Source organism: Catharus ustulatus, chromosome 1, assembly GCF_009819885.2.
Source record: "Catharus ustulatus isolate bCatUst1 chromosome 1, bCatUst1.pri.v2, whole genome shotgun sequence".
Taxonomy (NCBI): domain Eukaryota; kingdom Metazoa; phylum Chordata; class Aves; order Passeriformes; family Turdidae; genus Catharus; species Catharus ustulatus.
Window position 1 is genome coordinate 85,149,277 of NC_046221.1, and position 19,024 is coordinate 85,168,300.

Sequence of the window (19,024 nt, forward strand, 5' to 3'; positions counted from 1 at the left end):
TTAGATATTAATGCTGATCCGCATTTGTTTGTCTGTTTTCACATATGGTGCATCTATTATATGTTCTGTTTTGTTAAAAATGTATGGCTAACCAACAGAGAAAAGAGTTGTCTATTTTGATTTCTTGGATCATACACGTTTCTCTGCAGGGAAGGGACAGTAATTTATATGTGAGGCATCAAGAAAGTGCATCTGGGAGAAGTTTCTTGAAAGCAGTGAATAGAGAAAGAGGGGGAGAGAAAAAAAGCTCCAATGGCAACAGAAGAATAAAGCAAGAACAAGAAGCAGACACAAAGAAAGAGCTGTGAGGCTAACAGATGTGCAACACCAGGCTTTTAAAAACCCTCCAGGGGCAAGTACTTGAAAGTTTATTTCTAATATTTCCAAGATGGATAGCAGTGTTCCATCAGTTATGGCATTAAAAAGAAGAAACTTCTGTTCAGCAGATGTTTCTGCCCTTGATACTTGAAGAAAATAAAATCAATGTTTCACATTACTGCAAACTAATTAAGTGTAAAATTAGAACACAGTTAGGTCTAAGATTAAACTAAGGAGAAGCTAATCTAGAAGACAACCGAGGCATTTAATGATCTTCAAACTAAAAACTCCTATGACTTGGAAAAGACACCATGTTAAACTATTGGCCACTCAGTCATGTCCAACTATGTTAATGGTAACATATCCTTGAAAAAACGCCAACAGCAGCATTTCTCTCAGCCTTGTCAGAATTGGTGATTTCTTAATTTCTGTAAATCGTCCCTTTAGAGACTAATTTATCCTATCAGGTTCTTCAAGAAGTAACGTATTACAGTAATTTCACGATTACAAGCTGCACGGATTATAAGCCGCATTTCCGGGGTGTTGGCAATGTTTAGGTCTTTGTCCATACATAAGCCGCAACGGATTATTAGCTGCACTTTCGTTCGTAGCGAGGATCCGTGTGCAACCTTCACAAATTTGCCAATTAGTAACAGAATCGTGGCATAGCTGGTTTTACTGGCTCGGGGTAGGGCCAGGCAGACTCGGCCTGCTAATGGTTGCTGATGGGGCCAGGTGGCCCAGCTCGGCGCCACGGCTCGGCGGGGCCGCTTGGGGCCGGCCAGGCGGTGCTGCCACCGGGCTTGCTCGTCCCCCACTCCCGTCTGCACCACCGCCGTCTCGTTTGCTCGCCCTGGCCGGCACTACCGGCACCCGAGCCACCGGGCTCCCCCGCACTGCTAGCCCTGGTTCTGCTGGGCTCCCCCACGCTGCTGCTGGCAGCACCGCTGGCCCCGCCTCTGCCAGGCTTTCTCACCTCTGCTGGGGCCTTGGGGCTGCTGTGGGCTCTCACTTCCATGTTGGTAGCTTTTAGAATATTATTCATATATTGGCCACTCTGGAGTACAAGCCACACTTCCGGGTACAGACCAAAACTGTAGTCAAAATGGTGTGGCTTGTAATCGTGAAATTACTGTACTTAAAGCATTTAGTGTGAAACTTGAACCAGTTTTCCTTTACAAGAACTTGCATGCTTGTAATTGTTTTATATTGAAAACAAAGAGAACCATCTTCTAAGAGCATCAGTAATGCTGGTCACTTAAAACCTATCGAGAAAATAGAGCATGTTGCAGGATGACAGAAATCAAACATAAATAGATATATCAAGACCGGATTTCATCTTAAGATTTAGATATTCAAAGGTTTTTCTTTTATACATAAAAGTCCTCATTTATCATTAAAAAATGAATTAATGATTTATGAGAGAAAAAATTGCCTTTGAAGCGCCAATTTACAAATATATTACTTACTAATAACTGGTAAGGTGATTATAACAAGAATCACAATTTTTTTACTGCTGAGCACAAAACTCAGTATGAAATAAAATATCTCCAGAATTCTGAAGAACGTTTTCTTTTTTTAGCAAAAGATCTCAAGAATGCTTTGTCAAATTAGTAATTTCCAAAATTTCCAACCAAAAAAAAGTAATATATAGGTCCAATGAATTCCTGTAGATCCACTGCATTTCCCCACATATAAACACCCAAATCTAAGACTGTGTACCAGAGAAACAGTAGATACATTTTTATTTCAAGCTACCTAAATAATCCTTCATCCTCCAAATCCTGCTTGTGGTAGTAAACATCTACACTAGATGGAAACATTAATGTAACAATGCAATATAAGCACCCTGTGAAATTCATGTAGCAAAAACTCCCAAATCCATAGTGAGAAGTGAACCTCTGAGACTGGCAGGTAAAGAGACAGTTTTTATGCAAGACTTGATATGGTGAAGTGGAATGTGGGCAGAGCTTAAAATATATGCATAGTTATAGACATTCACAACACACACGGTTTAGAGGACAAAAGGGCAAAACCAGAATATTCTGGTTTGCCAACCAGAGGAGCTGTTGACCTTTCTGGAGCAGATTTCTATTTTCAAAAATTTCAGTTTATAAGCAAAGATCTAGTTGGAGAGGTGAAAGTTGAAAGCAGCCTCAACTGCAGTGATCTTGAATTAGTAGATTTCAGAATCTTGGTAAGAGAGGTAAGAGCAAAAAGCAAGATTGCAACACTGGAATCAAAGAAAGCAGATTTTGGGCTCTTTAAGGATGCACTGGAAAGTGTCATGTGAGATAAAGCCCTGAAAGGAAGAAGGATGCAAGGTAACTGGGCAAAATTCAAGGATCAACTTGTACAGGTTCATGAGCAGTCTACTCCAATGACCAAAAGTAAAAACTACCAGAAGGTCTACACAAGTAAACAAGGACCTCCCAGCAAAACTCAAACATAGCAAAGAATAATACAGAAGATAGAAGCAGTAACAAGCATAGAGACACTGTGTGAGCATGGAGAGACACAGTTAGCAAAGCCAACACTCACTTGGAGTTTAATCTGGTGTGGGTGGCAAAGGCAGCAAGAAAGAATTCTATATATAGGTAAGTAACAAAAGGAAGACTAGGTAAAGCATGAAAAAGTTGCTAAATGGGTCAGGAACTCTGTCGACCCAGGATGCAGGAAAAACTGAGGTATCAAAGATCTTCTTCACCTCAGTTTTCAGTAGAAGAACCAGCCTACAGAAATCCAAGGACCTGGAGAAAATGAATGACTGATAAACATCTATGACTCTGTTATTACTAGCTTGGTAGATGAAGTATTCCCTACACAGAGAAGCTAATGGAGAATGGGTTGGATGAACAGAAAGTGAGACTAAAAATCTACCTGGACATAGTCTTGGCCAGCCGGCATTAGGACACTCTTTGACTAGAGTGTTTATCAAATCACCTCCAATTGTCTCTGCAAAACTTAATCATTCTTCATGCTGTGAGCTACCTGATAAGAAAACTGAAGACATCACCTATGACTTCTGCTGTGAGCAATGCTGTTGCACTCTTTCTTTATCATCATCATCGTCATCGTCGTCATCATCATCATCATCATCATCATCATCATCACCATCATAATCTTTTTCAGATGAATCAAAGCTATCAAGATTCTCAAACGAAAACTAGAAAAAAAAAAACCAACAGGTCAATATCTGTCTGTTTGGACTCCTAGGTAAAGAATCTGAGGTTCTTCAGCACAGTATAGGGTCCCAAAAAGTGTACTGTAAAACAGTTGCTTTTTCCTTGGGTCTTTTTCGGTCTTTTTTACATTATTCCTTAGAATATTTTTCTAATTCCTGTTGTCAACTACATTCTTCACTCACACATAAATGTGTGTTTTGACTAAAGTATGAAACCGTCTTTAGGCATTCCGTGACTTCTTGATGGAATGATACTAAGAACTCATGCTATGTGTGTTTGCAATTAAATATTTATTCTGGTTTAATAGCTCTTATAGAAGAAAAATTGCTATGATAGCAGAATGATCTGATAGAGCGAAGAATTTTAAAGTAAAAATCTGCCATAACAAATTTGTATCAAGAAACTAGCAAGAAGCAGTTAGGTCAGTTCAGGTAAGGAGTTTTACAGTGTTGAATCCGTAGGTTACATGGCTTTTATTAATGCTGGGATAACTATAGCAACTTCCAGAATAAAACAAAAAAATTCTAATCAAATATATAGATAATATGTATTTTTCATATATATATATATACACATAGTCTGTGTACATATATATATGGTGTAGATAGAAGATAGATAGATACAGATATAGATACAGATACATATAAAACAGATGAGTCAATGTTGCTAAAGAAGTTTTCCTACCAAGATGCATTACAAATAGGAAATTTAGTGTGGTTCCTTATGCTTCCATTTTCCCATGTGTAGCAAAATCCTATTGAATGATATCACCATCAAAGGTCTTCCACCAAAGGAGAAGCAGCAGAGTAGTGATGACCAACTACCGATTATATTCTACTCAAAGAGCATGACACAAGGATGTTACCCCTCAAAACAAAACAAAAAAAACCCCCAAAACCACAAAAAACCCCAAAACCCAAAAAACCAAAAAAAACCCCAAGAAAAAAAACCCCAAAGAAACCCCCCAAAAAAACCTCACAAAACCCCACAAAAAATCCCACAAAAAAATCAAATAATTTTTTCATTTGGAAATAGAAATGAAGACTTACTGAATTTCTCCTCTGATAGGAAACGTACTGTATGACACCTGTCTGAAGAGACACACCCAAATAAAGGCTTCCACTTAGTGTGTAGTCTGGTGGGCAATTTCTCTGCAGAATATGCCAGTCTGTATCACTTCCCCCAGCAACAACAATTAATCTGGTCTGAAACTGGGTCATTCCTTCTCCCCCATTTTCCTTATTAAGCATTTCAGGAAAATTCTGTGTAGGCTGTTAGGAAGCATACTCACTGGTTCAGAGTCCTCAGACTATTGGGTCCAGAAATTCATGTGATCTCCACTGTGTTCTTTTTTTCTGCTTGGACTTCACAACAGGTAGGAAACCAGATTTTGTCATCTGTTTTCCAAGTAAAAGAACTATCTGCAAGGAAAAGCTTTAAGAAAATGTCATTATCAGTATTTTAATTAAACATTCTTAATATTTGTTCATAGCTTAACAAATTTGCAATAGAATACAAACAAGCATATATCTTTTCATAGTTGGTACTAAGCCTTTGTAAAACACCATGTTGCTTACTAAAAAAAACCTACTTAATTTTTTATTAACTTGGGCAGTGATGACATTCAGTGTGTAAAAACTACTTGAGTTATACTTCCCATTTTGCCCAGAGGAGCCTGGAAAGATGTCTATTATATGTTTAACCATCTTTTAAAGGGAGATACAAGAAAAGGTATTTCTGTAGTGTTAAGTTAAAAGAAAGTTCAAAGTGTGCAAAAAAGGGAGTGTGCATCTTAAATATCTAGCTGCACCTTCACTTTTACATTATTCATAGAGCTGGGAAAACCTCATGTGATCCAAGAGTCTCCTAACAATATATTAGGCTTAAATTGCTTTCGCTTACAAGTATCACTGAAAGTATAGCAGCTTCACAATTTTTATAATTTTTTTTTATATTGTACAACTTATTAATCTGTCTAGAACAGACTGGATATAGTCATAAAATCGAGTTTACCTTGCCACAGTCACTGATAAATTGTTCTTACACTAAGGAAACAGACACTATTAATCCTGTATTCTTTCCTGTAATGGTCTCCCAGAAGCCCTTTCATTTGCCAGCAGCAGAGTTTTTGCCCGTAGCAGAGAGCAGCCTCTCACTTCTGTGAGGTTTGGATCCTCTGTTTCTATGTGGCAGCATCTTCAAGTCATGGTCAAATGGCTGCTTACCTTGTAAATTAAATTTCCGCAGTCCATGAGGTTCACATTATAGCTTATTAGTCAAGAAACAATTATGTAATAGTGTGCACCACTGAGCTAGCACAAACAGAGACATTTATACCCATGGGCTCAGAGCCAGCTCATGAAAAGCAATTGTGTGACTAACACAACTATATTACAGATTCAGTGCTTTGTGAAGAGCTGGAGAACTAGCACTGGCACCAAAGTGATGGAACAACGTGTGCCATAAGGAAGGTTCACTTTTAAAAAATATGCACTTCTTGAATTGATTGAAAAATATGGGGTGAAGGAGGGATATATAGAAGTAACCATATTTTTCTTTGTACATCGGAAGTATTCTTATCCTAAACTAACTCTTGTAAAGATTCTTAAATGAAATTCAATCAAGATCTTTATGAGTAAGGAATTATAGCTATATCTAGAGATGCTTTGAAACGGAGTAGTTTTATCCTGCCTTTTTTTTTTCAGTATGTACTCTTTCAGCAGCACAAACTCAACAAGTCTATACATACATGTGTATGTGTATAGACACAGACATGCATATGTATGTGCATATATGCACACACACACATATATAAATATACACATCCCACCTTTGCAAACCCTCCAGGCACAGCTGCATTTGCTTTTTTTTTCTGCCCATCTTAGTGACATTCAGGTCACTGTATGTGACCTGTATATGTACCACGTATCTATGCATATATATATATATATTCCTACACCTGTATTCACCCAGGATACATATAAAAATGCATAGCTAAACCACTGTAGAGTGAGAAAATGCTGTTTCCTTCTTAAAAATAGGGCTTAAAACTTTCAGAAAGAGTAATAAAATCATTCAATAGCTACGAACAACTTCAACAAATCTTGGAAATTTACATGGGAATCCCTAATCTTGACGGAGGAGACATACAGCCAGTAAAATTTGCTCCTAAACCAAACCAAAGACCACAAGAATGTACCTGTCTCTGGGCTTCCCGTAGCAGAAAAACAGTTTTTCAAACAGCAAGATTATTAAGATACCTCTGAGCCTGGTAGAAGAACACCAAAATGATCCCCTAATCAAGACTCAATTCCAGTAGCATTTAATAGAATTTTCAAGAACTGGCTTGGAAAAAAAAGTTATTTTTAATAATTTCTCACACCACTGGTGCTCTCTTATCTCAGTGCCAGAATACCCCTGACAGATTGGGCATATCTAGCTGAGTCAGCAGCTATTAATGTAAGACCCAGGATTAAGAAATTTTTGTCTGCGCTGGCACCTTGGGCTTGCTCATATGTGCTTTACATATACAGTTGGTCAGCACCAAAAGACTTCAGAAAGTGCCAAAAATACCATAGTTTCTTTGGCAGAGACATACTTTCATAGTTACTTAAATAATTTCCCAGTGGAATAAAGGATTATAACATTTTCATATATCATATGACTGCTAAACTTAATTTGAAGACTTATTTTGCAAATTTTAATCTCTCCAATATTCTATAGAATGATGTGGAAAAGGAAAGAAAAACCAAAAATCAACCAAATGAAAGCAAAACCCAAGCAAACAACTAAAAAATCCCATGACTTCTTTTTGTGTAGCTTTAACTGTACTGATCTGCCAAATTTTAAATCTCTATTGCATTACTTATATATCAAATTCAGCTCTCCCAAGAAGCCTCCTGCTATTACAATTAAAAGGTTTCTAAGAAATTATACAAGGTTTGACCATTTTGCAATGAACTTCAAGCAGAAAAATATCACAAAATGTTTGAGAATTCTGAGTTTATCTTTTTCCTTTGACATTAAGTAACTGTACTTCAAGCTTCACCCTTTCTAGGAACATGCTGAAATCTGAGCACAGGAGCACTATAATTGTGCATAGGAAGTCTTACTAACTCAAGGAACAGAGAAGGTTTGATTTTTTACATAATAAACAAATGAATTTCTCATACTATCATTTTCAACCACATATTTGGTGGAGGCAGAAAGTATTTGTCTGCATGTCAAAGAATTATGAATACCCAGAAGCACAACACATGCTTTCTTTACTGAGATCATTATACTTATTTTTCCAGAAAATACCCTTTCACTCTGAAGAATTAATTAGATCTGCATAGAACTTGTTATAGCAAGCGAGTTTTCTTTGCTTCATGGACTGAGCTATCAAATTCTAAACTGAAAATATTCAAAAGGCTTTTCATGTGTTTTATAATCCCCACTGGTTTGTTTTTGTTGATGTTTGCTGGTTTTTTTGTTTTGTTGTTTTCTTAATTGCTTATACACGTTCAGTGTGAGATGAATTTTAGTACAGTGGCCTTCACACTTCCAGATAACCTATCCATGGCAGATTCTGGAGTCAGAGCAATGCCAGTTATTTTAATGGAGCTTCAGGAAGAGACACCTCAGTCCTGGGTGATATACTTCTGGCTTTCAACACAACAGCTATTTGAAAGCTAGAGTAACGTTTCCTCATTCACATGAGAGGACAAGCCTTAGCTTCTGGAAAATGCTGTCAAGAGACTCCCAGTCACCAGATTTCAACAAAAATACTTAATTTTAATGCACAGTCAACAGCTCTGATTTTTATACAAAATAATGCCTTCTACGATATTTCTCCATAGACTTAAAGCTAACAAAAATATATTTTTTCTTAAATTATGTAGTGCTACTGAAACATGAAGCAGTAAAGCAAGTACTTTTAAAGTGAAAGTTTCTAAAATTTTTAAAGTGAAAGTTTTTAAAATTTTAGTGCAACTAGTTAACAACCCTCTTATAGTTTAGAGCTACTGATTACTTTGCTATTTTGTAAGGAGAGTTAAGGTTTCAAAGCATTATGAATGTGATATTTAGAAATTCAGCTTCTTATTTTTCTGTTTTAATACAGGGTTAGGTCCTGGGAAGTCAGAGTCTTTACTTTGTCTTTTTGGTCTTTAAAATATAGCTACTTTTGATTCCAAATAATTTGAAGTAATAGGAAAAACAAATAGTAATGTACCATAAAAGTTCAGTGAACACTACATCCACTGTCTTTCCTGGGCAGCTCTGTCACTGTGCTTAAAGATCTCAACCAGAGATGTGTCTGAATTTCAGAAGTGCCACTGCTTAAGAATTTTTTTTCTGAATGTAGTGTTAGATTTCTTGATACACTTCTTGATTTTACAAAGTAGGCAAGAGCGCTAGATAAGATAAGCAAGTCCTTAAGTCTGTAAGGTGTGGAATCAAAGTAAGCAAACTGGTGTCAAGGCCTGCCTTCTGTTCAAGGACAGGCAGGGAATAGAAGACCAAACAACAAATGTGGTTGTATTTAAGAAAATGATGATGCCACATGATACTTTCGGACTGAAGTGCTTTTTATTTGTTTCTTCCAAGTTATTTTTTCCCCACATCTGCTCATTTAACACTTTTAGATTTATTATTGTGATGCTTCCAGAAGACAGATTTCTTGGTGGGTATATGACCAGTAGTATTGCAGTTTATCTCAAAACATATTTGTCAAGATTGTGACATGATACTTGACAATAGCAGGGAACTAGACTCACTGACTCCAACAACACATTTGGCTCAAGTAGATCCCAGAATGAGGTAATTAAAAAAAAAGTTAAAAAAAAAATCTTAAAACTCTTTCAGTTTGGATGGGAAAAAAACACCAAAAACTGTGAAAATTATGCCTCCAGCAAATTCTGATCAAAACATCTTTGCTGTAGCTACTCAAGGTACTAAAATATATTGGCACTTCTTGTAATACTCTTGAAATGCCAAGTTAAAGTCACTTCAAACATTCTGCGACTGTGAAATACTTTCATATATCTCTAAACCAGACTTAAGCATAAACTGTGTACACTATAGCCACGTAGATTCATACAAAGTATACATCTATATAGATATAAATACTTCCAGGTTGACATAAAAAACTGAATTTAAGCTTTAAAAGAAAGACAAGTCATATATAGTAGATAGAAGAAACTTTTCCTCATAGAAAGAAATAATAAACAAATTGTTAATTTAAATATTTACATGATCACTGTCAGGTACTCCTTATACTCTGGGAAGACAGGGATTATACCTGGGCATACTCAAAATGTTTAAGTATTTTTAACAGTAGTAGGAAGAGGAGATAACACTTAAGGAAGAAAAGAAAACCAACTAGTCAACCAAACCAAAACCCCCCACGCATTTAATATCCTATCTGAAAACTCCTGTTGCTAGATTTTCATTTTGAATGGAAATGCAGGTAATATGCAAAAAGATCCCTCCTGTGACCAGGTTTCACAAGGTGTCTGGCATGTGTGAAATTTTGAGGTGTCTCAGTAGCTTTCCCACTTCAAAGCCCTGTTCTGTTTTTTTCAAACAAAAACCTGACCCAACCTAAACTAAACAAACACAGGTGTATTTATCAAGCAGCTAAACTGTGATGTTCAGCTTATTTCTATAGTCTGACAGTAAGACTGACACCTTCCCTATCTCAGTTCTCTTGGCTCAATCCGTACAGTCTGCATAATTCAACATCTTAGTTAGTCTTCAGGCAGCTTTGCAAGTTATCAAGCCTTTCCTTCCAAAAAACTTTATCGAGTAGATTGAAAGCAGTATTACTGTATGAAAATTTAATTTAATAGCAAGTGAACAAAAAAACCCCAAAAGAACGACTGAGATATCAGTTTGCAGAAAAGGAGTGTCAGGTTTTGCCTGTAATGCTATGAACAGCACGTCAAAACTTATAATATATTTAGGTATGGACGATCACAAGAAATCTATATTAACTTTAAGCCTCCAGAAAAGCTATTTTTAGTTTTTGGATATGATTGCAGAGAGTTTCTTCATGGCTTTCAGTTTGAGCTCACTCTCTGACAACAATTCACCTGTCTAAGCGAACAAACAAGGTAATCCTTCCTATCTCTACCTAAAATTAGACATTGTTTTTCTTTCCATTAAGGTTTGGAAAGCATTGAGGGACTGTAAATTAGTGTCTTAAATAGCTACGTAGTACTTGTCATCTCTGATGGAGATTTGAAATATAAAAGGCCTTACTTTGAGCTTTATCATCTTTAACTTCTGCTCTGGCATTAATGTTATGCTCAGGTTTGGTTTTCTTTTTCCTCATTTGTATACTTTCATGTGCAGAAAGGTAAATTTAGATTCCAGATTATGTGGTATTAAGCATGAGATATTCAACTGAACTGCATCCATTTTCTTGGCAATAGGTGTATTTGTAAAGAAAATATCTAGGTGCTGTTTTCATCTTCATAGGTTCCTGGACAGTATTACTTTTTGCATTAAATATCTACTGGTAATGGAGTGATGAAAAACTATGATCAAGCACTTACACATCCTGTCTTTCCTGAACAACTTGTGCATGCTGATGTATTGAATGAATTTTTTAAAATCCCAGGAATACTAGAAACAATTCTGAAAAGCTAGATACATCTAATGAATCTTGGTTGGCCCTAAGGAACCCTTGTGAGCTAATCCATGTAGGAGCAAGAAAAGAAGGGTTAAAAAGAGAACAGTAAGACATTTGAAGCATACTTTTTTGCTCAATATTTACTAAGTATTGTTTAAAGGGGATGAATACATCAGCAACATCCCTACAGAATCATTTCATCTTTGAATACAAATATGTGTATTCTTTGGTGCTATTTGAAGGGCCCACAGACTAGAACCAATAATTTCTTTGGTTTTCTCTCACAAGCAAGCTAAGCTATACCTTGCTCTTGCTTGAAAATTTGTTTTACTTGTAGTTCCATTCTGAAAACCTTCCCAGCACAAATGTGTGTGTGTGTTAAAGCACAGGTGCCCACACACACACACACACAGATCCATACATGTACTGCTCTATCAAGCAGCTTTATCACTGCTGAGAAAATAAGATCACAATAATCTCTGAAAACTAGGATTTTGATTAATGTAGAATGTAGTAAGCTAGAAGACTCTGTCTGCAACTAGACATCAAGTGAAATAAAGGTGTTGGAATTTACCATTGTTCTGTGCTTCAGTACATTTTTTAGTGTGGCGAACAGTGCTCATCCGATTTCCTTTGCAGATGCAATATGTGCCTGTAAAGTCTGGGGAAAAAGAGACCTCCATAACCATCGCAATAGTAGCTGTACAAATGTGGAACAATGTCCAAATTATAGAATTATTCTTTCTAAAATTTAGTAACTTAAGCAATTTAACAATTTAGTAAAATTTTAGTGAAATTATTGAAGATTGAATACTAATGCAAACCTATAAATCATTAACCATACTTAGAGCTTCTGAAGTTTTAAGGAATTTCAGAAAAAAACCCTCATTAGTTGTTTTTCCTTTAAAAAAAAGTTATTACAAAAAGTAGAGAGTACATATTTGTAATTATATCTAGTAATAGAGCCATATACCTGATGGTCCTACTCTCAAAAGGCACTGGTGCAACAAAACAAAAATCCAGAAGCGGGTTATTTTTGTTGAGTAATTGGTTCTTCTCAATTTAAATTTTTATTAGGAAGTAAAATTCACATAGAATATAGAGCAGTTAATATTGACATTAAGGAAATTCTTAATCTTTGCAGATATTTTGAGGACTTTTGCAGTTCAAAAGATCAAAGGAAATAATGTATAAACAGGGAGAAAAGAAAGGGCATAATTTTGACTAGATGAAAGGACAAGGAATAAAGACAGCGCCCAAGTGCAATAAGTATCAGTTTAACTGCAAAAAACCTTTAATTGTTTTAGAACTGGTGTGAGATATTGCCATGAATTGTACTTTTTTGATCAGCCCTACAAACTCAAAGCAAGCTCATTCTATTCACATTATGTAATTGTGTGCGCCATCCATAATATTGTTTCACAAAAGATTTTCCAGAAGTTTTTCATACCTCTTCCAACAAGTTTAGAGGTTTGAAATGAAATTCTCTGATTGGTAGACAGACCAGTATGAAGTTCTTTAAAGTAAAGAGTTTAAGGATTCATATAAAAAATGATAAAGTTATTTTGCATATGAAAAGACAGTGTATTTGTTTCTTCTTTGTTTTCTTATTTTGTTTCATTTTGGATTGGGTTGTTTTGTTTTGGTATTGAACTCAAAGGCTTGTAGGGATGAGAAATTAAAGATGATCAGTGTAATTATACATAGAGTATCTCATCTGAAACCTTCAGTCTTCTGAAGGCAAATGTTATGTCAAAACTTTCTTGATTAAATAGAGGGTGAGGCGGAAGAGGGTAAGCTCTAAAGGAATTCACAACAGAATGAGACTACTGCCAACTTCTTTAAATATGTTTAAATATTAAGTAGTTATAATCATTAGGTCCTAACATACAATAAACCATCTGCATGAGAGGTTATTTGAGGAATGTAGCAAATTTCCTGTTGGAAAGAATGACACATAATAGGCAGAACAACTTCACTGCTGATATTTCAAGTTTCAGCTATCCATGCAAATGCATCTTTCCCTTTCAGTCATTACACTAGGATTTTGTGTTACCATTATTATGATTTTTTCATAGTCACGCAGCATTATTCACACATAAAATTTCTGTAGTGATTTTTATTTATGAGGAAATCTTTAGTATAAACGTGGTACACAGTTGTCACACTGCTAGTGCAAAGAGTCAATCAGCAATATTTCAGAGATTTTGTTTTGCTGATACCACTATAATCACTATCAAAAGAGCATTTCTTCACTGCAAAGTTTCTGACACCTGGATACATGCTCCCTAGGAGATATGTGGCAAAAAACGGGGGCAGGAATCTATTACAACTAGCAAGACACAAGTCAGGTAGCATTATGAATAACTTACTATCAGCCCCAATCAGAATTTTTCAGTCCCTTTGTGCCTACAGGTGGGATACAGTAACTGCTTTTGGCCCCTATGTTCAGGTTATCAAAAAACTGCAGAGTTCAGAGGAAGATCATGGAATGGGTAACTTGAACATGTGATATACCAGGAGAAACTGAGGGAGCTGGATTTATTTAGTCTGTTGAAGAGAAAGTTGAGGAATAATCTGATTGCCATACTCCTTTACCTAACAGAAGCTATAAGGAAGACAGAGTGGGGTTCTTCTCCAGAATGCATATTAATAACACATAGGCAAAAATCAAAAGCTGCAACAGGGAGATTTCAAAGTGAATGCAAGCCAAAAATTCTACAGGAAAGGAGCACATGACTGTCGGGAAACATTGCCTTGGGAAATGAAAGCTCCGCTGATGCAGGATCTCAAAACTCACCTGAAGAACATCCTGAGCAATGAGATGCTATTGAAGCTAATCCTGGTTTGAGCACAGGGTGGATCAGACGATTTGTGGAGGTCCTTCCTTTTTTTCTTTTTGACTAGTTTTGTTTAGATTTTACTTGAAAGCGAGGAAAACAGCGCATCTGATTGACGAGAGCACTGAAATACAAACCATTTTCCTGACAGAAATTCAGAGGAGTGAAGTAGTTGAGACACCAAAGAAGTATATCATAGTGCCCCACTACACAGTCCCAATATAATAGGAAATGTATATGAATTTTTCAAGTAGTTTGAATCATTCTTCTGCTTTAATTTTTCTATTCAACTGCAGGCTACAATTGCACTTGCAAAGCTATACTAGGTTCAGGCTGCCAGTGTGAATGCGGGTCTTTTGAGGGTCAAAGGGAATGTTATACTATAAACATGAACTGGGTAAAAGCTGAAAGACTGAAAAGGTCTTACTGAAAAGGCTTCAACACTTCAAGCACAATCTCCCGCTTTTGTCTCATGTTTTGATAATTCAAACATCTACTACTGCTGAGGAATATAGCTAGATTAGAGATCTTTGATTTTTTAAGAGATTGTTTGTTACGATGATTCTTTTGATTTGAAAGCACACAAATTAGTGTAATTATCATTCTCTGCATGACTTAGGAGATTTAAAAATGGAGTAGAAATTAATTTAAAGGAGTTCTAAGTGGTTAGAGAATGACTTCACAGCACATGGAAACATATTTTGTTGTTAGAAATACCGACATTAGGACAAGTTATTCCAAGAACAGGAAGAAGGGAAAGCCTTAGAAGCCACCTCCTAATGCCACACTAAACTGTTGGTGGTATTAAGAGTAGATAGTGCCATACTCAATAAAAGAATTCATGTAAGATTACCTTTGTTTTTCTATAAGCACTCCTGATGAGGAATTTTCATTGTTCTCTACAGTGTGCTGAGTAATATTTTATGCTACAAAAGACATTTTATTCTTAGTGAACAAGAATTCACTAATATTCTTAGTGAATAAGTTTTTTAAATATCTTTTTACTAGCACAGGATGATTTTTTTTGCATAAATATTAACAGCCAAGTTTTTCCAGATAGCAATAGTAGAAGAAAAAACTTGTCTCTAAAAAATTCTGACTGATTTGATTATGCTTAAATCTAAACATTGCTCATTAGGCACTTTCAGCACATTTTAAATCCCCCAGAATAGTTACAGATTAATGCTAATATTTTGGGAAGCTTGGAGAAAAGAAATTCTTTATCATTTCAAAGGGACTTTGGACATTTTGTATAAAAATCCGACATATCATTCATGATTTTTCAACTCCATAGTTAACGCAGCTATCCTAATTCACAATGCAAATACTCAGACTGACTTAAATGAATGAGAAGTTTAGGAGAGGTGCCCAAGGGAGAATTTCTCGCTGTAGACCTTATTATCTTAACTTTCATATTCCTTGTGAGTCTTCAAGAATTGATAGCCACCTGTTATTCCCTTTTGCACTCCAAAATAGTTAAATATGCAAAAGCTTTTGTGAGCCATGTTAAAGACGGAAAATGATTGATGTTTTCTGAAATAATGATTGTCTTGTTAACATCTTCCTCATACTTAAATCAATATTTTTATTAAAAATTCTAAGTCTTGATCTAATAGATTAAATTACTGAAGAAAATAATTATTGATTTTTTCAAGTTTGTTCTAAAGCTGAATGCGGAGGGGAAAGCTCTTTAATGTAAAAAAAGTTAAAAAGTAATACATCTAGCAAGCTGTCATATAATTTAATCTCTGAAAGATATTTTTATATTAATCGGTTTATATCAACTAAGAGTATTATAATATACAGAAAAAATATTTCACATCTGCAGGAAACATCATTCCTCAAACTTAATAAAAGAAAAAACTCTTTTATTTGCAGGATTTTTTTTTAATGGTAGCTATTCAAAATTGTTAACATTTAGAATCAGAATGCCCAATGGTAAAATAATAGAATAACCTGGCAAAAAATTTAATATGTTGACACTTACTTCTCTACCTGTGTCACTTTCAGTCTATATACTATCACAATTAATCTGTCTGGAATAAAGTTAATTCTCATTATAGCAGTCAGAATGGTGCCATGTTTTACATTTTCAACAAAAACAGTGTTGATAACAAAGCAGTATTTTGATTATTTCTGAGCAGAGTTTGGACAATGTCAAGGCTTTCTCTAATACCCACTCTTTGTCCCCAGGCAAACAGGATGGCAAAGCACAAAAAGGTGGGAAGGAAGGGCTGACCAGAGTTGATCAAAGGAATGAATATTCAATACCATATTAGATGTTGTGCTCGTTAATACAAGCTGAAACAGAATGGAGGAGGAAGGAGGAATACTTTTATCTGCCTTCTGGTGAGAAGTAGTAAATAAATTGTTTATTTTGCTTTCTTACCTTTTCTTCTGTGACTCTCTTCCCCATTCCTCCTGCAGTGGGGAGACGCCAAGTGACTAGAGGGGTATTTGAGGATCAGGGTCAAGGGAAAAAAGGAGGATCAGGGTCAAGGGGAAAAAAAAGAACAAAAAAAAGAGAAATATATATATATATATATATATAAATACTTATATATACATATATATATGTATATATGTACACATGCACACCTCTGTATACTTTCCTGAGTCAAGACTGGATGTGGTACTTATTGGTGGTACTTATTGTCGGTACTTATTGCCATGGTCTAGTTTACATGGTGGTGTTTGGTCACAGAGTGGACTTGATGATCTCAGAGGTCTCTTCCAACTCTGATGATTTTGTGATTCTCTGATAAGTTTTGCACTTCCATATCTGCACTTTACTCTCTGAGCTGACAGAGTGAAGACAGGTCACCTTCTAAACTTATTTTCCTAAAGCTCCACATTCTAGAACATTTTGATGGTCATGGTTGGATATTCCACACGTTTGTTTTAGTTTAGTTGCCATTAAGCTTTCTCAGTAATGGTTATCTGAGAAGCTTTAAGGATGGCACAGGAATCATAATTGGAGTTCCAGTGTAAAAACACTACAGCAGAGTTTCCAGCTGATATTTATAAGTAGAGAAGAAGTAAAATTAGGTTATCCTGACCACTTCAATGGCTAAATCACTTCCCTGTTGTAATTAATGGCATCTTCAATTAACTGTGCCTAAATATCTGAAGAGTTTAATTTTCTTCAGTTACCAGTGGTTCAAGAAGATAGCCATATTTTCAACATGCAAAAACGTTTGTGAAGATAATTGAGTTTTCAACACAGTGTCTGTATTTCTTTTAACCATATTCTCACAGTTCTGCTCCTCTTTTAGCCATTCCTGGTTCTGATGTGACTGTGAACAGGAGCATACACAGCTGATCCCACTAGAATTGTATGGGTAAGTATATAAAATTTTGTTCTGACATCCCAATCAAATAAAGGTGAAACAACATCTGGTTTTCGAATTCCCAGAGAAGCCACACTAATGCTTGAAAGAAACCCGAGGTAAGTTAGTTTGAGTGAGAATTGAAAACAAATCTATTATCTAGATAAGATATATTTGGCAGTGGATTATTATATTTTACTTCAAATTTATCATATAGTAATATTTCAGAGTTAAATAGTTCTTTCCAAATATTTGAGGTTTACAATATGTCACGTTGCTGTGTTGAATCTCAATGTTGTCACTGATATTGAATTAAAAAAAAAATTTAATATTCTAAAAAAACTATTACTATGGAACCCCCCCTTTTTTAACAAATAAAGTTAAGCTGATAACACTAATTTACATCTGTTTTCCTTGTGCAAGATTTTGTTACCATGTTTCCTTCATGTATTTTCACCTTAATATCATATCTTTCGGTCAAAAGTTTCTATGTTCTGTGCAAATGTTTTATACAACATTGCTAAGTTTTTCCTTTAATACATAAAATTTTATTTGAAACTGTGTTTCTTCAGTATTGTTGTAACTCTTGAGTGTATCTGATGAATGTCTCATAATTTTTGGAAATCCTTCCTTTAAAACCATCCCTCAATATCTGCTCTTTAAGAGGGTATGCCATAAATAGTAAGAATAATACTGTGAACTGTGCTGCATATCCTAAAATGACACTAATGTTTTCTGCTATAATTTATTCTCTTTTTGAATCTTCACTCAGTGTACTTTGGAAGAATGGAACATTCTCAGGATTACATGGGCAACAAAAATTTAGGGTCTTGAAGTCTTTTGTTTAGCTTTATTCTCAGTGTATTTCACTGCACAGTGATGGAGTACATCTGGAGTTAGAGATGTGTAATCCCAGTACTTTAGGATGGAAGAAGCATGAAATATGCAACAAACTATTGTCTACTCTCCCCACCTGACACACAAACTCTTAAATGTTTAAATCCTGGCTACCAGAAAGTAATCTTGAAAGAAGAAAAGTTATTTTTAGGTTCTTTCTAAGATGAAGAATATGTCTGCCCTGTTTTATGTTGTTGCCTTCAGAAAAGCAAATAGAATAAATTGTAAGAGATTATAGACTAGGCAGCAGAGAAAGGGAAAGAAATAAAAGCCGTTCTGAAAGTGCTATTAATGTTCAAAAAACATAGACTGGCAACACCTTTAAAAGGTACTCCTGGGACTGGTTTTGTTTGCAATCTGAAAAGAGCTTTGTCAAAATGTCTTGTCCATCATGCAAGCTGAGCTCAGAATTACCCTCTCAACAAGAATTACAGTGCCTGCACTATCACTGAAGCTCTATTAGGCCAAGCTATAGTGCTTACAGGAAGACTGTTGTTTTATCCTGGTTTGACACCCTTCATTCTGATATGTCACTGCTAGGTCTCTGAAAAATCCATGGATATAGATCAGAAACCATGACTAGGTGGAACTAGGACCCTAAAGACAGTGGAATAAGCTGACCTGGGCTATCTCCTCTACTCCTTTCCTGTGACTCTCTGTGATAAGTCACATGCAAATATTTGGTGGGAAAATCTTCTCCCTTCCTTCCACCTAGACACACACAATTATGTTTTTTCAACTGCTTTTATCATCTTCGTGAGACAAAACCTTGGGTGCAAGTCCAATTACTAAGGTAAATAAAAGGCATCTACATTTCATTCCAGTATACTGAGAGGG